Consider the following 6,313-nt stretch of genomic DNA (forward strand, 5'->3'; position numbering starts at 1 on the left):
TGAAGATATGAAGAATAGAAACATCTGGGAAAAGACATGGCAGGGGCAAGGGAGAAAGAAGGGCTTACATTGTTTAAAGACTGATCATCATGTAGAAGACACACTTTTGAAAAAATATTGGAGTTAAGATATAATAAAATTAAAATTAAAGTTAAGGCATATTAAAACTATGTTTACAGTTTTACTCTTTAAAACAATTCAGAATAAATCCAATTGCCTTTTACTCAATAGCACTTTGAACAAAAGACATCTATCTATCTCCTACCCACATCCACATAACCCCTGCATTCCAATTAATGCTAACATTAATGCATCAATTCACAATTATAAAGAGCTTTCATATTCATAATGTTCTTTGATCCCCACCAAGTCCTGCAAAGTAGGCATTAGTTTATTATTTCTATTTTACAGATCACAAATGTGAGGTTCAGAGAAGTTAATACTTAACCAAAATCACACCAGTAAATACCAGAGTCATGACTTGAACCTAGGCCTTTGGACTCTAAATGGGTGCCCTTTTCACCATATTTGTATGGACTCTGTACTTTTGCTAATGCATCCAAGATGTCATTGGTGTTTTTTTTTTATAGCAGCTTTATTGAGATATAATTCACATACCATGAAAATCACCTTTTCAAAGTGTACACTTCAGGGGTTTTTAGTATATTCACAGAATTGTGCAACTCTAGAAACAATATAATTTTAGAACATTGTCATCATTCCAAAAAGAAACCCTATATCCACTGCTACCCTCCATTACCTCTTCCCTCCAGTGCCTAGAAAAATGTAGTATATGGGACAGTGGAATATGATTCAGCAGTAAAAGTGAGTAAGTATCAACACACACTACAACATGAATGAAACTTGAAACATTGTGGAAAGTGAAAGAACCCAGTTACAAAAGACCATATATTGTGCAATTCCATTTACATGGAATGCCCAGAGTAAGCAAATCTATGGAGCCATTAGCTTTTCAAAAAAACTATAATAAAACACACATAACACAAAATTTGTCATCTTAACCATTTTTAAGATGGTTAATAACAATAAAACCCATCTTACTGGGGCATCTTGATGGCTCAGTTGGTTAAGCATCTGACTTTGGCTCAGGTCATGATCTCACGGTTCGTGAATTCGGGCCCCAAGTCGAGCCCTGTGCTGAAAGCCTGGAGCTTGCTTCAGACTCTGTGTCTCTCTCTTCTGTGTTCCTCCTCCACACATGCTCTGTCTCAAAAATAAACATTAGAAATTTTTTTTAAAAAACCATTCATGTTGTTGTTCCCCCATTACCACTATCCATCTCCAGAACTTTTTCATCATCCCAAACTAAAACTCTGTTCACACTGAAACATAGCTTCCCATTTCCCCGCCCCCCCCCCCCCAACTCCTGGCAACCAGCCTTCTACTTTTTGTCTCCGTGAATGTGACCACTCTAGGTATCTCACATAAGTGGAATTACACAGTATTTGTCCTTTTGTGTTTGGCTTACTTCACTTAGCATGGTGTCTCCAAGGATCATTCATGCTGCATGTGTCAGAATTTCCTTCCTTTTAAAGGCTGAATAATATTTCACTGTATGTACGTACCACCTCTTGTGTATCATTCATTTGTCCATGGACATGGGTTGCTTTCACCTTTTGGCTATTGTGAATAATGCTGCTATGAACAAGAGTACAAAATACCACAAGTATCTCTGGTCCTGCCTTCAGTTCTTTTGGGTATATATCCTGAAGTGAAATTGCTGGGTCATATGGTAATTCTGTGTTTAGTTTTTTTAAGGAACCACAGTACTATTGTCACTAGCTTTTGTAAGTAGTCACAGGAGCTTACAGTAAATGAACACTTCCGTCCTATCTATGATTTACCCGGAGGCAGGCCAAACCTGCCTGACAGTAGTTTAATTCCAGGCTCTCAAACAGTGATCTTAGAAAGAAGCAACATATCCTCGCCCCCCACTAGCACTGTTTTTCATAAACAATCAAACTAGTGAAATGTCTTATTTTTAAAAATTGAGTGACTAAAAGTGATAACATTCTCAGTTTATTAGAATGTCAACTTAAGGAAAAAATTTTAAGTATTACTTCACTTTTAATTATCTTGTGAATCAAAGTTTTCCCCATGCTTGGGTAAGAGCCCACCCATGAATGTTCTGAGGAAAAGCCCGTTTATGAATGGGTAGCTTCTGCATGTGGCCCAAACAGTATGTTATACACTGAATTTTAGTCAGAGAGGATTCAATTTGCATCCCCTAATGGTTTAGTTATAGTCATGCCTCAAGGCATAGGAATAGACTGGATTTTGTATCACTTTATTTTTCTGACTCATGAAGGGAAAGGCGGATTGACGCAGTTTCTGATTTGGAAAGAAGGAGAGAAGTACTATCCATTTTCCCTTACCCTCCAGTGATTTTCTTTTTTTCCCTCCTAAATGTCACACTCTGAAAAAAAAAAAAAAGATATTCATAGCCTTAAATTCCTCAATTTATTACTAGCATTTTCTTTGGAGATGTAACAGATAGAAACCACCAGATGAGCCAATCAGTATCAGTGCCCTGTGGGGAGGTCACTGGGCAATATAAATAATCTTCTTGTGTTGGGAGATATACTTCAAGACCGGCCCTTAAAATGGGTTTCCTTTTAATAAGGCAGTGAATGTTTTCCATGAAAAGTCATCTCCTTCTCAATGAAACTCATACTAAGCCACTTCAGAATTAATTCATCTCTCAAATTCCAAGCCAACAAAACTAAGAATTGTTAGTAATTTTTGTTTAAGCTTGCCTCCATTCCCTACTTTGTGGAACATTCATTTTTTCACTAAAGAGAAATCAGCCTGACCCTCCCATCCAGTTATGTACAACGATGTGTGTGTTCTTGAGAGTGATGTGTTAGAAAACACCAGAGAAAACATGTGTTGCATTATCCTTTTAGGTGGAGAAAACCCATTTGTCCACACTGATGGAAGGCCAGCAAGAACTTCTTTCTGCTCATTACTAACTGAGACCCCATTGTATAAATTGACTGTCAAAGTGACGACCAGCCCCTGGTGCTACCATATTTGTGTTAGCTTCAAAGCCATCATCAGAACGACTGAACCATGAGCCTTAGAGCTCTGCTGGCTACAGGCAAAAGCCCTGACTTCCCTCTTGAATGCACTCACATCCTCTTCATCTGGCCTATCCAAGGACCCACCAGAAATAATCCCATCACAGTCTCCATTCCTGCTTACTTCAGCAACCTCAAGAAGGTCAAGACTCCTAGATCGTGTCTCTTTATTCCAATAAAGACTCCTCCCCTAAGGCTCTGTTGATTCCAAAATAATCTGACTCAGTCTTTCTTCCCTCTTCAACCACAGTCCCTTCCATTGTTCCCTCTGTAAGTCACATCTGTAATCAACAAAATCTCCTATATCCTCAAACATCCTGTTATAACTCTAACTTGTCTCTCCCTTGAGGATACTATTTCCCCTCTGGCCCCCTTAAGTAGTGACTCTTTTAGTCTCCTATAACTGTGCCCAGAAGTGATAGCTGTCCTCTGTGTCCCTCATGGCCACTTTCAGACCATGCTTTTTCATCTTCCCTACATCTGCCAAATCCTTCAAAGCCCATGCCTTTTGTCAATTCTATGGACTATCCCTCCATGTTGCAGCCAACCATAGCCCTCAAGGTACCTCTTCATCAGTCCTTAAAGATCACAGTTCTTGGCTCACAGTCAATCTCTCCAGCCATGTCATTATCACTGAGACAATCCTTCCATTTATGTGAGTTCTCAGGCCCCTGACCTCTCTCACCACATACTCCCAAAGTCATCTAGACCTTGTCATCAACTTTCCTATAACTCATTTTCAAGATTTTTTCTTTCTAAATCCACTTCACTCCCTCTAATATCCTGACACCAAAGATTCTTCAACGCCACCAGAACATTCAGATCCATGGGTTGGACCACCTTTCACTTAGCCTTACTCCCCTTGTATTTTTACTTGCCTCCTGATGCAGCTTAGACTCAATTTTCCTTCATTAAAATTATTTATTGTGGGATGCCTGGGTGGCTCAGTTGGTTAAGCATCTGACTCTTGATCTCAGCTCAGGTCATGATCTTGAGCTTTGTGAGATTGAGCTCCACATTGGACTTTCTGCTTACAGCATGGAGCCTGCTTGGTATTCTCTCTCTCTCTCTCTCTCTCTCTCTCTCTCTCTCTCTGTCTCTCCCTTTCTCTGCCCCTACCCACTTTTGAGTGTGTGTGTGTGCACACCTGCTGTCTTTCTCTCTCTCTCTCTCTCTCTCAAAAATCTCTTTTTTTGTACATACCTTCAAATCTCTTGCTCTGCTTTCTTTAAGTAGTGGTTATATGAAAAAATTCCTACTTGGTTAAACCCAATCTCACCCCTCTTCTCCTGGTCTTACTGTAAATTCATCCCACTAATCTCAATGTGCACTCAGTACTACTTTGTAATCCCACCTCACTTCCCTGATCCAATCATGCTTAGTTCTTTCTAGATCATTATTTCTCACCTCATTCCTCTTTCCTTACCATGCCTTTCCTCAACTCCCTGTTGATGATCTTGATTCGTATTTCATTGAGAAAATAGAAACAATCAGAAAGTATTTTCCATTTGCTTCTCTAACCAAATTTATAAAACTACCTGTATGGGTGACCTCCTATTATGCTTTCTTTACTGTTGTGAGAAAAAATCCTGTCACTTATTCCATTTAGGCATTTATTCCAATTGCCTATTCCATTAAGCAATTCCATTTCCATTCTTTCTTTCTTTGAAGAAATTTACTCATGGAGTGGTCTCCTGCATCATTGACTTTTTTCTTTTTTACAGGATCATTCCCATCAGTGCACAAACATGTTAGTAATATTGTCCAAATTGAAAACAGAAATAAACCTCTTTTGATTCAGCCCCATTCAAACTCTGTTTGGTTACAGGCTCATTCTTTTCTCCTCTTTATAGCAAAATTCTTAGACAAAGGAGTCTGTTCTCACTGTCTCTACTTCCTCTTTTTCCCATTCTTTCCCAGTCCACTTTAATCAGACTTTTGTCTCCACCATTTTGGTAAGCTTATCTTGTCAAGGTCACTAATGATCTCTGTGTCTCAAAGTCCTCCTCTTACCTGTCTTACCTATCAGACATAGAAAACCACTCCCTCCTTTAAATCCTTTCCTCATTTGGTCTATGGGACTTCATCCTTTCTTGATTCTAACTCTTAGGCTCCTTTGCTGATTCCTTTTTATCTTTGAGATCTCTTCAGATCTTTTCTCTATTATATTCATTTTATGAAAACTTTATCCAACCCCATAGCTTTATCTGTTTAATTTTTTTGACTCATAAAACTCCATTTATTGACCTCCAAATCTAATAAAACTAAGAGCTCTGCACAAGTGTTTTAAAAGGACTTTGATCTTTTTCCCAATGTTCTTCTCACTGAAGTCAGCTCATTTTTGTTTCTGTACCTTCTGTATCCTTTTTCTGAGATGCTAAAAGGACTTCCCACTCCTGTTTCCTCTGCAGCCTCTCAGCATTTGTGATCTTCATGGAATGCAGAGGGAAAAATCCAGAAAGACCCAAAAGCTACCCTACAGACTTACAGAGATGGGCTCCACAGGCATTTCAATCCCAGATCCGGTCCAGGTTGAGAGCAACGATTCTCTCTCCATGACTGTTGGGCAGTGGATAATAGGAATCCAGCTGCTCCATGAAACAGCCATCCCTGTTGTGAATGGTCACAATGTGGTAGAAAATCTGGTTGGTATAGCCACACAGTGCAAGGCAGATGGATAAGTGGACCCCATGGTAGGCCTTGCAGAGGACAGTAGTGAGCTGGACCATGGTGTAGCTGGCATGCACCACCAGCACGCATCAGCTTTATGGCCTCTGGCTGGGTGGGGAGGAATGTGGAAAAGCCTAGCCCCATAGCTTTAAATACTATCTATTGAGCTTCCTAAATTTGTATCTTCAGTCCCTTTCTTTCCTCTGGATTCCAGATCCATATAACCATCTGCATACTGAAACTCCTCACCGGATGTCTAATAGAATTTCAAACTGAATGTGAAAAAAATTTCTTGATTTTAGCTATCCCCTCACCCTCCCCAACCCCTGAATCTGTTCCTTCTTACAAAATGGCAACTCCAGGCTTCTAGCCACTCAGCCCAAAATGTTGGAGTCCATCTTAAATACTTTCTTTCTATCACATTCCACATCTGACCTCCAATTCTGTTGACGCTGATATTTCCAAAAACTTTACTACTTTTTACTATCTCCACTGATATCATCAACTTCTGCTTGATGATGGCCAGTGGCTTCCTAATGACT

At 39.6% G+C, this 6,313-nt stretch overlaps 1 pseudogene; it reads right to left on the bottom strand.

The window, feature by feature from the left end:
• Positions 1-5,431: 5,431 nt before the first annotated feature.
• LOC131508006 (small ribosomal subunit protein bS16m-like) lies at positions 5,432-5,830 on the bottom strand (annotated as a pseudogene).
• Between the last annotated feature and the right edge of the window lie 483 nt (positions 5,831-6,313).

Source organism: Neofelis nebulosa, chromosome 3 (assembly GCF_028018385.1).
Source record: "Neofelis nebulosa isolate mNeoNeb1 chromosome 3, mNeoNeb1.pri, whole genome shotgun sequence".
NCBI classification, from domain to species: domain Eukaryota; kingdom Metazoa; phylum Chordata; class Mammalia; order Carnivora; family Felidae; genus Neofelis; species Neofelis nebulosa.